Here is a 17,050-nt window from a genome sequence, read left to right as displayed (position 1 = left end):
GATGATAATGACAATGGGTTAAGAGAAAGGACAGAAGCTCTGTTATATTTCTGTTAGTATTATACTGCAAGTAAGATACTAGTAACTTCGGTGTGTACCATAATTTGGTTTACTGCATAGGGTGGTGCTGAACCCTTGAACAGCAACTGTGTTCTTGATGCAATTCCTAATGCAGATATTTTACAAAATATTCATGAATTTGACATGGAAATGAGAAGGTACACATCTATTCTATGTATGGAAGGCTTTTTCTATAAGGACATGAAAAGTGCACTGAAACATTGGCTTCCATGGTTTCTGTGTTAGATCTCTGCACATTAGCACTAGACAATTGTAAGGATATCTATTGAGGTTCCTTTGATTAAAAATTACTATGTTTACATATTCATTCTTCAAATGTCATTGCTATTAAAGACTTCCTTGCATGGTGTCTCAATGAAACATAAAAAAATTATTATTTCATCTTTATTTGGATGAATTTCAATGAATCTGAAATTAGGGTTTGTGTTTGATCAGTGTGTCAACTGAGAAACGGTTTGTGTCTGCTTACTTCTCTTAGGTTAGTGGACAACTATCTTCTTCTGGGTAATAACGGGAGTGTTCTCCATATGCATGGATCTGAGTAAACTTCTTTGTGAAAGTCAGCTTGTATCTGTTTGGAATGGAAAATGGGGGAGTATGCAAACTGATCTTCATTAAATACAGACGTAAAAAATGGAAGATCGTTCTTCCAAATTTTCAGGAAACACATCTTTTGTGTTGTGTACCTCATATTCAAAAGAGGACAATATCCTCTATATGTTACCATGATAGTAAAATGTTAGTGTTTACTTTGTCACAATGAGGAAGGAGAATGATGGGGTTTCTGGAAGGTGACATGGCCTCTGCCATCAAGATATTTTCAATTTAAAATACAGAATTATAAATATTCTAGCATCAAGAAAAATTATATCCCTTTGTGGTAATTGGAGGAAGGAAGAGCAAACTGTGATCTCTGTAATGCTTAGTAATAGTGACAGGGAATCCTTCAATTTCCTCTTCTTATCCAATTTTGGAAAGTCACAGGCATTGCCCTGAATTGTTCAGTTATGATTTCACAGCTTCCACATCTTTTAGTTCTTTATTTATATCGAGCATTAGTAAATGGTTTAAAAACTTGCTGGACAGTTTTTTTCTGTTACTATAATTGTTAGTGTAACATAAAGTGATGTATCAAATTATAAGACAATTTTCCATACACAAAAAAATTGTTCACATAAAATTTTGGAGAATAATTCTTTCTGCACAGTTACCTCTTATACTTCAAAATGAAATAGTGCTTGCTACTTTGGGGAAACATCACCGTTGTCAAGAGGACCTGCCATCTGGAGATCAGATTGGCATAGTTACAGGTCGATGACCGTCCTCAAAGATGTCTTGTCATCATCTATCCAGATAATCCCTCATTTAACTCATGTGTGTTTGCAATATAATGGAAATCTAGAATAGATAATGGCTTCGACTTTGAAATAAATCATCATCACTGTGGAGCTGGCTTATTTCTAAGGTTCTGAATAGAGATACTGAAACACATACAGAATTAACATATAGGCTTCATCACCTTAAAGCATACGTATACAGAAAAAAAAAGATCCATGTCTAATTGGCCAACGTTATTCCTATAAAAGAGAAAATTCTCGTGGATTTTATGAGACTAAATTTGAAATATTGAAAAGAGGTATTAAAAATAGGTAGAATCCTAAAAAAATTAAAAATCACATCATTAATGGAAAAAGAAATCCTCTAATAAATAGTAATAAATGTTTACCTCTCTAACCTGAAATATAAAAGTCCATTGATATTACAACCTGCAAGAAAATAGAGATAAAAATACATTGATCTGAGGTTTCTCCAGACAACTGTATCTTGCTTAATTGGATAGAGAAAGTTGTCCACAAACTTAGAGATCATAGGGGATATATACCAAAAATAAATTTTGTCTGACTCCCTCCATAACTGAGGTAAGATGATAATGAAAATGTGTTAAGAGAAAAGACGCCAGAAGCTCATTTAGATATTTCTCTCCATATTACGTTATATGTAAGGCAGAAATTTTTTTGATATGTATCTTCCCTGAGTTTATTGCTTAGGGTGTTGATGAAGACTAACACAGCAATGACGTTCTAGATGTCATTCATAATACCGATATTATGAAATAATTGTTTATTTTACATGTATATGTGATGGTAAGAATTTATTCTATGAAAGAAAGCATTTTATAAGCATATGAATAGTGTACTGCAAACTTGAATTCCAATAATGGTTTATGTGTGAGAACTCTGTACCATAGCACTATATTATACCAAGGTTCTCTGTTAAGATTCCTTTTAATTAAAAAATTTTATGTGCACATATTCGTTCTACACATGTCATTGCTCCTAAAGACTTCCTTTCATGGTCACTCAGTGAAACAAAAAACATTATTATTTCTCTTTATTTAGATGAATTTCAATAAATATGAGTATAGGGTTTCTGTTTGATCAGTGTGACAACTGAGAAACAGAATATGTTTGTGTCAATCATGGGTTTGTTCTCTGGATGCATGTGTCTGAGTGAAGTTCTTTGTGCAATATGTCATTGTATCTGATTGGAATGGAAAAGGTATGAGTATGCAAAATTCTCTTCATTAAATTAACACAATATAATAAAATTGAAGATCATTTTTCCCAACATTTCTGACAAACAATTCTTTTGGGAAATGCACCTGATATTCAAAAAAACAATATTCTAAATATGTTACCATGAGAGTAAAATGTTTTTGCTTATTCTGTCACAATGTGGAGCTGGATTGATGTGGTGTGTGTATGACAAGAGGGCTGCTGCCATCATGATACGTTCAAATTTAACTACAGAATAGCACATATTCTAGCAAAATGGAAGATTATATCCCATTTCTGGTAATTAGGTCAGGAGGTGAAAACTGTGGTTTCTGATGTGCACGGAAATGATGGAAGGGAATCCTTCAATTTCTTCTTTTTCCCCAATGTTGGATAGTTACACGGCATGGCTCTGTAGATGCTTAGTTACCATTTCACTGCTTCCACAACATTTACTTCTACATTTCAGTCTGGCATTAATCAATCACTTAAAAATTTGATGGACATTTTGTTGCTGTTTGTATTACAGTTAGAGTAAAATAAATTGATGAATCAAAGTATAAGACACTTTGGCCACACACAAAAAAATGGTTACCATAAAATCTGGAAAATAAAGCCAGTATGCACAGTTTTTGCTTATGCTTCAAAATGGAACACTGCTATCCATTTTGGGGAAACATCACAGTTGTCAAGAGGACCACCCAACTGGAGCTCAGAGTGGCATAGGTCAGGTCAATCAGCGTCCTCAGAGACATGTTGTCATCATCGATCCAGATGAGCCCTCTTAAACTCATGTGTGTTTCCAATGTAGGGGAAAGCTAGGAGAGATTACGACTTTGAGTTTGAAATAAATTGTCATCACTGTGCAGTTGGCTTATTTCATGTTCTGAATAGAGTTACTGAATCATATACAGAATTAACACTATACTTCATCACCTTAAAGTATACAAAAGCAGAAAAATGATCCATGAATAATTTGAAAGCATTATTCTTAAAAATGATGAAATTCAAATGGCTATTGTGGGACTAAATTTGAAATATTGAAAATCAATATTATAAATTAGATAAAATCCTAAAAATATTACAAAAAACATCAATAATGGAAAAAGACATCCTCTAATAAACAGTAATCAATGCTTACCTCTGCAGCCTGAATGGTAAGATTCCATTGCAATTCCAACCTGCAACAAATAGAAATAAAAATACTTTGATTGAAATGTTTTCCAGACATCATTACCTACCTTAACTAGATGTAGCACGTTGTTCTCAAAAATAGAGATTATAGAGCATTTTCACCAAACTTATAATATGTCTGACTTCCTCCATACCTTTGATAAGAAGATAATGAGAATGAGTTAAGAGAAAGGAGGCCAGAAGCTCTGTTATATTTCTGTTAGTATTATACCACAAGTAAGATACTAGTAACTTCGGTGTGTACCATAACTGGGTTTACTGCATAGGGTGGTGCTGAACCCTTGAACAGCAACTGTGTTCTTGATGCCATTCCTAATGCAGATATTTTACAAAATATTCATGAATTTGACATGGAAATGAGAAGGTACACATTTATTCTATGTACGGAAAGCTTTTTCTATAAGGATATGAATAGTGCACTGAAACATTGGCTTCCAATGATGGTTTCTGTGTTAGAACTCTGTACATTAGCACTAGACAATTGTAAGGTTATCTATTGAGGTTCCTTTGATTAAAAATTGCTATGTTTACATATTCATTCTACAAATGTCATTGCTATTAAAGACTTCCTTGCATGGTGTCTCAATGAAACATAAAAATTATTATTTCATCTTTATTTGGATGAATTTCAATGAATCTGAAATTAGGGTTTGTGTTTGATCAGTGTGTCAACTGGGAAATGGTTTGTGTCTGCATACTTCTCTAAGATTAGTGCACAACTATCTTGTACTAGGTAATAATGGGAGTGTTCTCCATATGCATGGATCTGAGTGAATTTCTTTGGGCACGTTGGCTTGTATCTGTTTGGAATAGAAAATTTGGGAGTATGCAAATTGATTTTCATGAAATACACACATTATAAAAAAGGAAGATCTGTCTTCCCAACTTTTCTGACAAACATATCTCTTGTACTGTGTACCTCATAGTCAAAAAAGACAATATCCTCTATATGTTACCATGAGAGTAAAGTGTTAGTGCTTACTCTGTCACAATGAGGAAGGGGAATGATGGGGTTTCTGAATGGTGATGTGGCCGCTGCCATCAAGATATTTTCAATTTAAAATACAGAATAACAAATATTCTAGCATCATGAGAAATTATATCCCTTTGTGGTAATTGGAGGAAGGAAGAGCAAACTGTGGTCTCTGTAATATTCAGTAATTGTGGCAGGGAATCCTTCAATCTCATTTTGTTCCCCAATTTTGGAAAGTCACAGGGCATTTCCCTGAGATGTTCAGTTATGATTTCACTGTTTCCACATCTTTTAGTTCTTTATTTCTATCAGACATTAGTAAATGGTTTAAAAACTTGCTGGACAGTTTTTTTCTGTTACTATAATTGTTAGTGTAACATAAAGTGATGTATCAAATTATAAGACAAGTTTACCACACACATAAAAAAGTGTTTTTCGCTTAAAAATTGGTAGAAAAGCCATTCCCCACACTTATCTCTTATGTTTCAAAATGGAAGTTTCCTTGCCACTTTGGGGAAACATCACTGTTGTCAAGAGGTTCTACCGTCTGGACCTCAGATTGGCATAGTTACAAGTCAATCACCGTCCTCAGAGACTTCTTGTTCTCATCGATCCAGGTAAGCCCTCATTAACTACTCTGTGTTTCCAACAGATGAACCATATACAAAATTAATACAAAGGCTTCATCATGTTAAAGCATACATGAGCAGAAAAAATTATCCATGACTAATTTGGTCAGCATTATTCCTTAAAAAAGGGAAAATTCACATGGGTTTTATGGGACTAAATTTGAAATATTGAAAATAGGTATTACAAAAAATACATAAAATCCTAAAAAAATTATAAACACATGAATAATGGAAAAAAGACATCCTCTAATAAGTAGTAAAGACTGCTTACCTCTCCAACCTGAAAAGTAAGAGGCCATTGCAATTACAACCTGCAACAAAATAGATATATAAAAAAATTGATTTTCGTTTTGTCCAGACAACTGTGTCTTCCTTAACTGTGTAGAGCAAGTTGTCCACAAACACAGAGAGTATAGGGTATATACACCAAAATTACATTTTGTCTGGCTCCCTCAATATCTGGGGTTAGATCATAATGAGAATGTGTTAAGAGAATGGAGTCCAGAAGTTCTTTGTGATATTTCTGTCAATATTATAGTATAGGGCATGGGGTAGTTCCTTTGTTGTGTATCTTCCCTGAGTTTATTGCTTGGGGTGGTGCTGAAGCTTCACCCAGCAAGGGCATTCTAGATCCATTCTTAATACAGATATTTTTAAATATTTGGTATTTGACATGTGAATGAGAAGGTAATGATTTAATCTATGAAAGAAGGCATTTTCAATAAGAACATGAAAAGTGTACTGCAACATTGAATTCCAATATTGGTTTATGTGTTTGAACTGTGTATCAAAGTCCTTCATTATGGCAAGCTTAAATTGATATTCCCTTTAATTAACAATTTTATGTGCACATATTCATTCTACACATGTCATTGCTCCTAAAGACTTCCTTTCATGGTCACTCAGTGAAACATAAACATATTAATATTTCATCTTTATTTGAATGAATTTCAATGAATGTTAGTAAGGGGTTTGATAAATGTAAAAACTGAGAAACAGAATTTGACTGTTACATTCTCTAAGTTAAGTGTGCAACTACGGATGTCTGTTTAATCATTGAAAAGGTATGAGTATGCAAAATTCTCTTCATTAAATTAACGCAATATAATAAAACTGAAGATAATTATTCCCAAATTTCTGACAAACAATTCTTTTGGGAAATACACTTGATATTCAAAATAAAAGAATATTCTCCATATGTTACCATGACAGTATAATTTTGGTGATATTTCTTTCACAATGTGGTAGTGGATTGATATATTGTCTGCATGAAATGATGGCTGCTGCCATCATGATATATTCAATTGTAACTACATAATAGCACATATTGTAGCAAAATGGAAGATTATATCCCATTCCTGGTAATTAGGTCAGGAGGTGCAAACTGTGGTTTCTAATGTGCATGGTAATGATGGAAGGGAATCCGACAATTTCTTCTTTTTCCCCAATTTTGGACTGTTACACGGCATGGCTCTTTAGATGCTCAGTTACCATTTCATTGCTTCCACAACATTAAATTCTACTTTTTAGACTGGCATTAGTACGGCTTAAAATTTTGCTGGACACTTTGTTGCTGTTGGTATTATACTTTCTGATGAATGAAATTATAAGACATTTTTGGCACACAAAAAAAATGTTTATCATAAAATTTGGGAGACAAAGCCAGTCTGCACAGTTATTGCTTATGCTTCAAAATGGAAGAGTGCTATCCACATTGGGGAAACATCACAGTTGTCAAGAGGAACTCCCAACTGGAGCTCAGAGTGGCATAGGTAAGTAAGGTCTATTAGCATCCTCAGAGACATGTTGTCATCATTGATCCAGATGAGCCCTTTTTAACTCATGTGTGTTTCCAATGCAATGGTTATGCTGGAATAGCTTGTGGCTTTGACATTGAAATGAATGGTCATGACTGTGCAGCTGGCTTATAGCTCAGGTTCTGAATAGAATTACAAACCACATAAACAGAATTGACACATAGGCTTCAGGATCTTAAAGGACATATGATCAGAAAAATTTATTTGTGTCTAATTTGCCAGTATTACTCCTAAAAAAGCGAATATTGTCATGGCTTTCATGGGACTAAATTTGAAATATTGAGGTCGGTATTAACAAAAAATGAAAAAGAAATACTAAAAAATAAAAATACACATCAAGAATGGAAAAAGAATTCCTCTAATAAATATTAGTTAATGCTTACCTCTCCAACCTGAAAGGTAAGTGTCATTTACAATTCCAAATTGCAGCAAAACAGAAATAAAAAATACATTTATTGGAATTTTGTCCAGACTACAGTTTCTAGCTTAATTGTATAGAGCAAGGTGTCATCAAACATAGATGTTATAGGGCATTTATACCAAACATATATTTGGTCTGACTCCCTCCATAACTGGGGTAACTTAATAATGAGAATGTGGTAAGACAAAGGAATCCTGAGGCTGTCATTATTATAAGTAAGCCACCAGTTCCTTTGGTGTGTACCATAACTGGGTTTATTGCATAGGGTGGTGCTGAAGCCTTGCACAGCAACTACGTTCAAGATGCCATTCCTAATGCATATTATTTTACATTATATTCTGCAATTTGACATGTAAATGAGAAGTTAAGTATTTATTCTGTGAATGGAAAACATTTTCTATAAGAACATCAAATGTGCACTGCAACCTTGAATTCCAATGATGGTTTCTGTGTGAGAAATGTGTAGATTAGCACTAGACTAAGGCAAGGTACTCTATTAGTTTCCTTTTGTTAAAAATTGTTATGTTCACGTATTCATTCTTCAAATGTCATTGCAATTAGCCGGGCGTTGGTGGCACACACCTTTAATCCCAGCACTTGGGAGGCAGGGGCAGGCGGATCTCTGTGAGTCTGAGAACAGCCTGGACTACCAAGCGAGTTCCAGGACAGCCTCCAAAGCCACAGAGAAACCCTATCTCTAAAAACCCAAAAAAATGTCATTGAGATTAAAATTTCCTTTCCTGGTGTCTCAATGACACATAAAATTATTCTTTTATCATTATTTGAATGAATTTCAATGACTCTGAAATTAGGGTTTGTGTTTCATCAGTGTGACAATTGAGAAACAGACTGTGTCTGCTTCCTTCTCTAAAGTTAGTTTGCAACTATCTAGTTCTGGGTAATAATGGGATTGTTTTCCAGATGCATGGATCGGAGTGAATTTCTTTGGGCACTTTGGCTTGTATCTGTTTGGAATGGAAAAGATGTGAGTATGCAATATGATCTTCATTAAATATGCACATTATAAAAAAGGAAGATCTTTCTTCCCAACTTTTCTGACAAACACTTCCCTTGTGCTGTGTATATCATATTCAAAAAAGAAAAATATTCTCCATATGTTACCATGATAGTAAAATGTTGATGCTTATTCATTCACAATGTGGAAGTGGATTGGCATGGTGTCTGGATGGTGAGATAGCTGCTGTCTTCATGATATCTTCAATTTAAACAACAGAATGACAAATATTCTAGCAACATGGAAAATACATCCTGATACTATTAATCGGGCGCAGGAAGATAAAACTGTAGTATCTGAATTGCTGGGTAATATTGAAAGGGAATCCTACAATCACTTCTTTTTCCCCAATTTTGGAAATTCATAGGGCAGGACCCTTGAGAAGATCAATTATGATTTCACTGCTTCCACATCTTTGAGTCCTTTGTTACAGTCTAGCATTAGTCAGTAGGTTAAAAACTAGCTGGACAGTTTGTTGCTGTTAGTATTACTGTTAGTGTAACATAAAGTGATATATCAACTTATAAGATGTATTTGCCTCATAAAAATAATTTTTCCCATGAAATTTTAGAAATAAAGCCAATCTGCAGTTTTCTCTCATGCTTTAAAATGGAAGAGTGCTTGCCACTTTAGGGAAACACAACTGTTGTCAAGAGGACCTCCCATCTGGAGCTTAGGTTGGCATAGTTATTAGTCGATCACTGTCCTCAGAGACTTGGTATCATCATGGATCCCGATAATCCCTCTTTCAACCCATGTGTTTTTCCAATGCAAAGGGAAAGCTGGAATAGCTGGTGGCTATGCCTTTGAAATGGATGTTCATGACTGTGCAGCTAGCTTATTGCTCAGGTTCTGAATAGAGTTAATGATCCCCATACAAAATTAACACATACGCTTCATCAACTTAATGCAGACATGAGCAGAAAATAATTACATATCTTATTTTTCAGCGTTATTCCTAAGAAACAGAAAATGTACATGGATTGTATAGGGCTGAATTTGAAATATTGAAGTCGGTATTAACAAATAATTTATAAAAATATAAAAAACATATCAATAATGGAAAAAGATATCCTCTAATGAATGTTGATCAATGCTTACCTAGCCAGCCTGAATGGTAAGAGTCCATTGCAATACCAACCTGCAACAAAATAGAAATAAAAAATACTTTGATTGGAATTTTGTCCAGACAACAGTGTTTTCCTTAAGTGGATAAAGCAAGTTGTCCTCAAATACAGCGATTATAGGGCATTTATACCAAACATGTATTTAGTCTGACATCCTGCATACCTGGGGTAAGATGTTAATGAGAATGTATTAGGAGTAAGGAAGACAGAAGCTCTTTTTGATATTTCTGTCAATATTATACTGCAAGTAAGTCACTATTTCCTTTGGTGTGTACCATAACTGGGTTTATTGCATAGGCTGGTACTGAAGCCTTGAATAGCAAGCATCCTCTAGATGCCATTCCTATTGCAGACTTTTTACAAAGTATTCAGCAATTTGACATGGCAATGAAAAAGTAAGTGCTTATTCTATGGAAGGAAGGCATTTTTATAAAAACATGAAGAGTGCACTGCAAACTTGGATTCCCATAGTTACTAGGTGATAAATTTGTACATTAGCAATAGATTATGACAAGGTTCTCTATTGATGCTCCGTTTCTTTAAAAATTGTTATGTTACCTAATGAGTCTACACATGTCCTTGCTCCTATGGACTTCTTTTTATGGTGTCTCACTGAAACATAAAAAATATTCTTTCATTTTTATTTTGATGAATCCCATTGTTTCTGAATATAGGGTTTTTTATATTAGTGTGACAACTGAGAAACGTAGTGTGTCTGCTTACTTCTCTAAGGTCTGTGTGCAACCACCTAGTTCTGTTTAATCAAAGAGTAGGACGTGGAGGAACAGGAAGTTCGACTGGGGGGGTAGGATGGGGGGAGATAATCATAGGTTAGAAGACAGATCAGACATCACTTTGACCTCTAGTGATCTAAACAGATGACACGAATTGGCAAGCTAAGCAATAGTGTAGAGACCACCTCGAATGACCATTCCTGATAATAAACTTGATGTCTATAACCATCCTGGAGCCTTCATCCAGTGACTGATGGAAACAGAGGCAAACACCCACAGTGAAATACTGAACAGAACCCAAGGACAAAGGGAGAGGAGCAAAGAGCAAATTGACAAAGAATGGGCTGGCAAAACCAGCAGAGACAGATGATCTGAAAAGGGGAGAGCTCTTGGCCTCCAGACTGACAGCTGGGTGGCCAGCATGGGACCGATCCAGACCCCCTGAATGTGAGAGTCAATGAGGAGGCCTGGGGTCCTGAGCAGTGGACCAGTGTTTATCCCTTGAATACTAACAGACATCACGTGTCCATAACACAAAGAGGATTGCTCTCTCTGCCTGGACTCTTAGGGAAGTGCCTGGACCCTACCCTGAATGGAATGATAGATTCTAGATATCCCCTATGCGGAAGGAATTGGCAATAGGGTGGGAGGATGGTGGGGGGTGTGGGAGGAGGGGAGGGAGAGGGAACTGGGATTGACATGTAAAACAAGCTATTTAAAATAAAAAATGTTAAAAAATAAAAAAGAGTGTTCTCCAGTTGAATGGATATGAGTTCTTTGTGAAAGTCGGGGTTGTATCGTTTGGAACTGAAAAGGTATGAGTATGCAATATACTTTTCATTAAATTCACATGTTATGAAGAAATTGAATATCATTTTTTCTAACTTTTCTGGCAAAGTCTTCTCTTTTGCTATGTACCTCATATTCAATAAAGAAGAATACACTCCATATGTTACTATGATAGTAAAATGTTGGTGTTTATTCTGTAACAATATGGAAGTGGATTGATATGGTGTCTGCATGGTGAGATGGCACCAGCCAGTAAGTTATGTTCAGTTCAAAGTACAGAATAGCAAATATTCTAGCAACATGAAAAATATATCCCATAGCTGATAATTGGGCACACAAACAGTAAACTGTGGTATCTGAAATGCTCGTTCATCGTGACAGGGAATTCTACAATCACTTCTTTTACCCCAATTTTGGAAAGTGACAAGACATGGCCCTTGAGATGCTCACTTATGATCTCACTGCTTCCACATCTTTTAGTTCTTTCCTACAATCTGGCAAACGTCAATGGCTTATAAACAAACTGGACAATTTTTGGCTCTTAGTATTACAGTTAGTGTAACATAAAGTGATGAATCAAATTATAACCCGTGTTTGCCACACAAAAAATATTTGTTCCCATGAAATTTTGGGGATTATGATTGCCTTCACAGTTATCTGTTATACTTCAAAATTGAAGAGTGCTAGCCATTTTGGGGAACCATCACAGTTGTTAACAGGACCTCCCATCTGAAGCTCAGATTGGCTTAGTTACAAGTAGATTACCGTCCTTAGAGACTTGTTATCATCATCGATCCAGATAAGCCCTCTTTTAACTCATGTGTGTTTGCAATACAATGTTAAATCTGGAATAGCTAGTGGCATTGACTTTGAAATGAATGGTCATGAATGTGCAGCTGGCTTTTTCCTCAGGTTATAAATAGATTTACTGAAACTCACACACACAAAAAAAACACTTAGTCTTCATCATCTTAAAGCAAAATGAACAAAGTAAATGTTCCATGTCTTATTTGCCAGCGTTATTTCTAAGAAACAGAAAATTCACATGGATTTGAAATATTGAACTCGGTGTTAACAAATAATATATAAAAACTAAAAAACACATCAATAATGGAAAATGACATACTCTAATAAATTTTAATCAATGCTTACCACTTCATCCTAAGTGGGAAGAGGCCATTACAATTCCAACCTACCACAGAATAGAAAAAAGTACAGTGAGTGGAATTTTGACCAGACTACAGTGTCCAGCTTAATTGAATACAGCAAGTTGTTCTTAAACACTGAGATTATAGGGCAATTATACCAAACATACATTTGGTCTGACTTCCTGTTTACCTGGAATAAGATGATAATGAGAATATTTTAAGAGAAAGGAGGGCAGAAGCACTTTGTGTTATTTCTCTCAATATTATACTGTAAGTATGGCACTAGAATATTTGGTGTGTATTATCATTGGGTTTATTGCATAGGATGGTGCTATAGCCTTGCACAGAGACTGCATTCTAGATGCCATTCCTAAGGCAGATTTTTTACAAAATATTCTGCAATTTGACATGGAAATGAGAAGATAAGGATTTATTCTATGAAAAGAAGGCATTTACAATATGAACATGAAAAGCACACTGCAACTTGGTATTCCCATGATGGTTCTGTGTTAGAACTGTGTACATTAATAATAGACTATGGCAACATTTTCCACTGAGGTTCCATTTCATTAAAACTTGTTATGTGCACATATTCATTCCATTTATGTCATTGCTCCTAAAGACTTCCTTTCATGGTGTCTCAGGGAAACATAAATATTTCATCGTCTTTATTTGGATTAATATCAATGAAACTGAATATAGGTTTAGTGTTTCATCAGTGTAACAACTAAAAAATGGAGTGTTTCTCCTTTCTTCTCTATGGTTTGTGTGCAACTACCTAGGTCTGTGTAATCATGGGAGTGTCTCCCGATGCATGGATTCGAGTGAGGATCTTTGTGAAAGTCGGCTTGCATCTGTTTGGAATGGAAAAGTTGTGAGTATGCAATATCCTCTTCATTAAATTCACATGTATTAAAAAAACTTGAAGATCATTAGCCCAACATTTCTGAAAAACACTATTCTTGTGATGTGCAACTCATTTTCACAAAAGAACAAAAATTTCCTGAGGTTTTTCTACTGTGCTGTTATACTATATATAAGACTGCTTTCTCCAACAGGAGAGAGACCTTTTAACAGTCGCAAAAAAGTATATAAACTTCTTAGTACAAACAGCTGGACATCTGGTCTTTCTTTTCCTGATACCTCGGAGATACTTGTGGTGTGCATGCCGCAATTGTAGTTCCTAACGAGATGCATAGAGGTTTGAAAATCCTGGGAAAGGTTGGCAAGACTCAGGAGAAGAGAGACTTGAGAGAGAAAAGAATTAAAAACAGGTCCTTCAAATTCTAAGAGTAAAACTGAATGGTAAAATCCCCAGGCTTTGCTTGAGAGATCCCCTTCTTTGGAGAAGGTGTATTAAATTAATCTCCAGCCTTTTGCCTGATCTATTGTGGTCAGGAAAGTAAAGAGGAACTGTGAGATCGCCCTCAAAGGCTGGCCAGCAAGTAAGGCTATGAGGGTGAATTGGAAATGGGTACCAAATTAGGCGTACAAGGTTAAATCTCCAGGCCTTCACCCACAAGATCGGGAAAGAAAGGGTAAACTGAGAGATCTCCCTTAGTTGGAAGGTGGATTCAGTAAATATTAAGGCTTTTGCCTGAGGGATCATCCTCTGTTGATGGATGTATAAAAGATAGGTAAGTTGAAAATTGGTAACAGTAAATGAAGTACTGGTTTTAAGTTAAAGAAAAGAAAAAGGTAAAAGTATATGGAATGGAAAATATATGGAGTTTCTAGATATTGTGTACTCTTGTTTTTTCTTTAAACTGTTTAATTGCTAAGAAAGAAACAAAAACTCCTAAAAGAAAATTGATTGTCAATGCTGATAAAATAATCCAACTTACAAATTTTGAAAATGCTTTGACTTCTAAATTAAAATATAAGGACAGAGTACTTGGGAAAAATTTTTCTGCTTTTGGTTCCAAAGAAAATAAAAAGCTGTGGGTTCTTCCACACTAATATGGTTTGGTAAACCAAGACCACCTGAAGCAGTGGTGCAAGTGATTCAACATCTAAAACAGCTAGATGCATCCTTACAGACTCTGAAAATCTGGATTTATACAGGTTTCTGAGATTTGTCATGATCCCTATGGTATGAAAATTGCCCCTTAATAGAAAGAATAGTTTGGAAAGAATGATGCCCACATTCCCATAAATTGTTTATAAATGTTTATTTGCATTTATACAGGGTTGGTTATTGCTACAAATTGAAGGTCAATTGTGTGAGTCATCTCTAAAAACTTTTTACAAGGAGTGGGTCTTGCTGTAGTCCCTGAGAAAAATAGCAAGTGCCTATAACATGGCCTGAGAGCCAAAGGAATCAGTATGGAAGATGCTATACAGTAGAAAACAGTTAAAACAAAATTTCAAAAAATAAAAAGGGTGATGCTTTGCCTTCTAGTCCCCACAGGGTCTCTGAGTTGGTGGTCAACTGATATCCACAAGTTCATCCTATTTTCTAGTTCTGGCTTACTGCCCCTGCATTGTCCCACTGATATCAACATCTAGCAGGAGGATAACATTTACTCTTCCACCTGGAGTTTTTCTCCTCTGTTGTAAGACTATATATAAGACTGGTCCATCCTACAAGAGAGAGACCTCTTAGCACTTACAAAATAAAGCCACTTCTTAGTACAAACAGCTGGACATCTGGTCTTTCTTTTCCTGAAACCTCGAAGTTGCTGGTGGTGCAGGCGTCTCAAATTCCCAAGATGCTTTCTGTATGAGAACTGTGAACATTAGCACTAGATTATGGCAAGTTTCTCTATTGAGGTTACTTTACTTTAAAAATTGTTATGTGCACGTATTCAGTCTATACATGTCATTGCATTGCTCCTAAAGACTTCCTTTCATGGTGTCTCAAAGAAAAAATATATATATACTTTCATTTTATTTGGAAAAATCTCAATCTGAGTATGGGGTTTGTGTTTCATCAGTGTGACAACTGTGATACAGAATGTTTCTGCTTCCTTTTCTAAGGGCAGTTGGGAAGATCATTCTTTCCAACTTTTCTGACAAACACTTCTCTTGTGAAATGGACGTTATATTCAAAATAGAATAATATTTTCCATTTGTATCCATGATAGTAAAATGTTGATGCTTATTCTGTCACAATGGGGAAGTGGATAGATGTGGTAATGGATGGTGAGATGACCACTGCTATCAAAATATGTTCAGTTTAAAATACATAATTGCACATAATCTAGCAATATGGAAAATTATATTCCATTGCAGGTAACTGGGGACAGGATGAGTAAGCTGTGGTCTCTGAAATGCTCAGTAATTGTGTCAGGGAATACTACAATCTCTTATTTTTGCCCAAGATTTGTAAGTCCCAGGGCAGGGTCAATGAGATACTCAGTTATGATTTCACTGCTTACACATCTTCTGATTCTTTATTTCAATCTAGAATTAGTCAATGGCTTAAACACTTGCTGGACAGTTTGCTGCTGTTACTATTACAGTTAGTGTAACCTAAGGTGATATATCATATTATGAGACATGTTTGCCACATTGTTGTTCCCATTAAATTTGGGAGACTGCACCAGTCTGTACAGTTATCTCTTGTGCTTCAAAATATAAGAGTGCTAGCAATTTGGGTAACCATCACTTTTGTCAAGAGTACATCACAACTGGACCTCATATTAGGATAGTTACAAGTCCATCACTGTTCTCAGTAATTGTTGTCATCCTTGATCCAGATAATTCCTCTTTGAACTCATGTGTGTTTCCAATGCAATGGGAAAGCTAGAATAGCTAGTGGCTGTGAGTTTGAAAAGAATGATTACAAGTATGTATTTGGCTTGTTGCTCAGGTTCTGAATAGAGTTACTGAACAACATACAAAATTCACACATAGGCCTTATCATCTTAAAGCACACATAAGCAGAAAAAATGATCCATAAATAAATTGCCAGCATTGTTCATGAGAAAGAGAAAATTCGCATGGATTTCATGAATTGTTGAAGTGGGCTCTAACAAAAAATAGAAAAAAACCTAAAAAATTAAATAATATATCAATAATGGAAAAAGACATTCTCTAATAACTATTAATCAATGCTTACCTCTCCATCCTTAAAGGTAAGAGGCCATTGCAATTCTAACCTGCAATGAAATAGAAATGAAAAATGCATTGATTGGAATTTTGTCCTGATTACGATGTCTACCTTAATTTGATAGAGTAAGTTGTTCTTAAACAGAGAGATTATATGGCATTTTCACCAAACATACATTTGGTCTGATTTCTTCCATACCTCTGGTAAGATGATAATCAGAATGAGATAAGAAAAAGGAGGCCACACAGTCTTTGTGATATATCTGTCGATATTATAAGTAAGGCACTAGTGTAAGGAAGGCACTAGTTCCTTTGGTGTATATCATAACTGGGTTTATTGCTTGGGGTGGTGCTGAAGCCTTGCATAGCAACCTCATTGTAGATACCACTACTAAAGAAGATACTTTACAAATATTTGGCAATTTGATATGTAAATGAGAAGTTAAGAATTTTCTACAAAAGGGAGGCATTTTCTATAAGAATATGGAAAGTGAACTGAAAACTTGAATTCCCA

At 35.2% G+C, this 17,050-nt stretch overlaps 1 long non-coding RNA gene and 6 other non-coding genes across 51 annotated transcripts in view; all 7 read right to left on the bottom strand.

The window, feature by feature from the left end:
- The window catches only part of LOC106022685, a 216,861-nt gene that overhangs the window by 17,098 nt on the left and 182,713 nt on the right, over window positions 1-17,050 (bottom strand). For 35 of the 45 annotated variants that reach the window (XR_005871882.1, XR_005871887.1, XR_005871885.1 and 32 more), the window contains 7 exons: window positions 16,547-16,586; window positions 12,488-12,527; window positions 9,787-9,826; window positions 7,633-7,641; window positions 5,704-5,743; window positions 3,778-3,817; window positions 1,808-1,847 (listed from right to left, as the gene is read on the bottom strand). This is a non-coding gene — a long non-coding RNA (uncharacterized LOC106022685). Of the gene's footprint in view, window positions 1-1,807; window positions 1,848-3,777; window positions 3,818-5,703; window positions 5,744-7,632; window positions 7,642-9,786; window positions 9,827-12,487; window positions 12,528-15,095; window positions 15,213-16,546; window positions 16,587-17,050 lie in introns of all 45 variants that reach the window. The other 10 variants (XR_005871846.1, XR_005871860.1, XR_005871861.1 and 7 more) reach the window with 7 other exon arrangements.
- On the bottom strand, window positions 1,367-1,432 carry LOC121135047. Its single transcript, XR_005872239.1, has one exon. It is a non-coding gene; the product is annotated as a small nucleolar RNA SNORD109A (small nucleolar RNA).
- Window positions 3,344-3,408, bottom strand: LOC121135022. Its single transcript, XR_005872215.1, has one exon. It is a non-coding gene; the product is annotated as a small nucleolar RNA SNORD109A (small nucleolar RNA).
- Window positions 5,353-5,418, bottom strand: LOC121135003. Its single transcript, XR_005872196.1, has one exon. It is a non-coding gene; the product is annotated as a small nucleolar RNA SNORD109A (small nucleolar RNA).
- On the bottom strand, window positions 7,186-7,254 carry LOC121135015. Its single transcript, XR_005872208.1, has one exon. It is a non-coding gene; the product is annotated as a small nucleolar RNA SNORD109A (small nucleolar RNA).
- Window positions 9,354-9,419, bottom strand: LOC121135044. The gene has a single exon (XR_005872237.1). It is a non-coding gene; the product is annotated as a small nucleolar RNA SNORD109A (small nucleolar RNA).
- LOC121135054 lies at window positions 12,067-12,132 on the bottom strand. Its single transcript, XR_005872245.1, has one exon. It is a non-coding gene; the product is annotated as a small nucleolar RNA SNORD109A (small nucleolar RNA).

The sequence above is a fragment of the Mesocricetus auratus genome, unplaced genomic scaffold, assembly GCF_017639785.1.
Source record: "Mesocricetus auratus isolate SY011 unplaced genomic scaffold, BCM_Maur_2.0 Super-Scaffold_100030, whole genome shotgun sequence".
NCBI lineage: Eukaryota > Metazoa > Chordata > Mammalia > Rodentia > Cricetidae > Mesocricetus > Mesocricetus auratus.
Note: the sequence above shows the minus strand (reverse complement) of the source record. Positions and strands in the feature narration are given on the sequence as shown.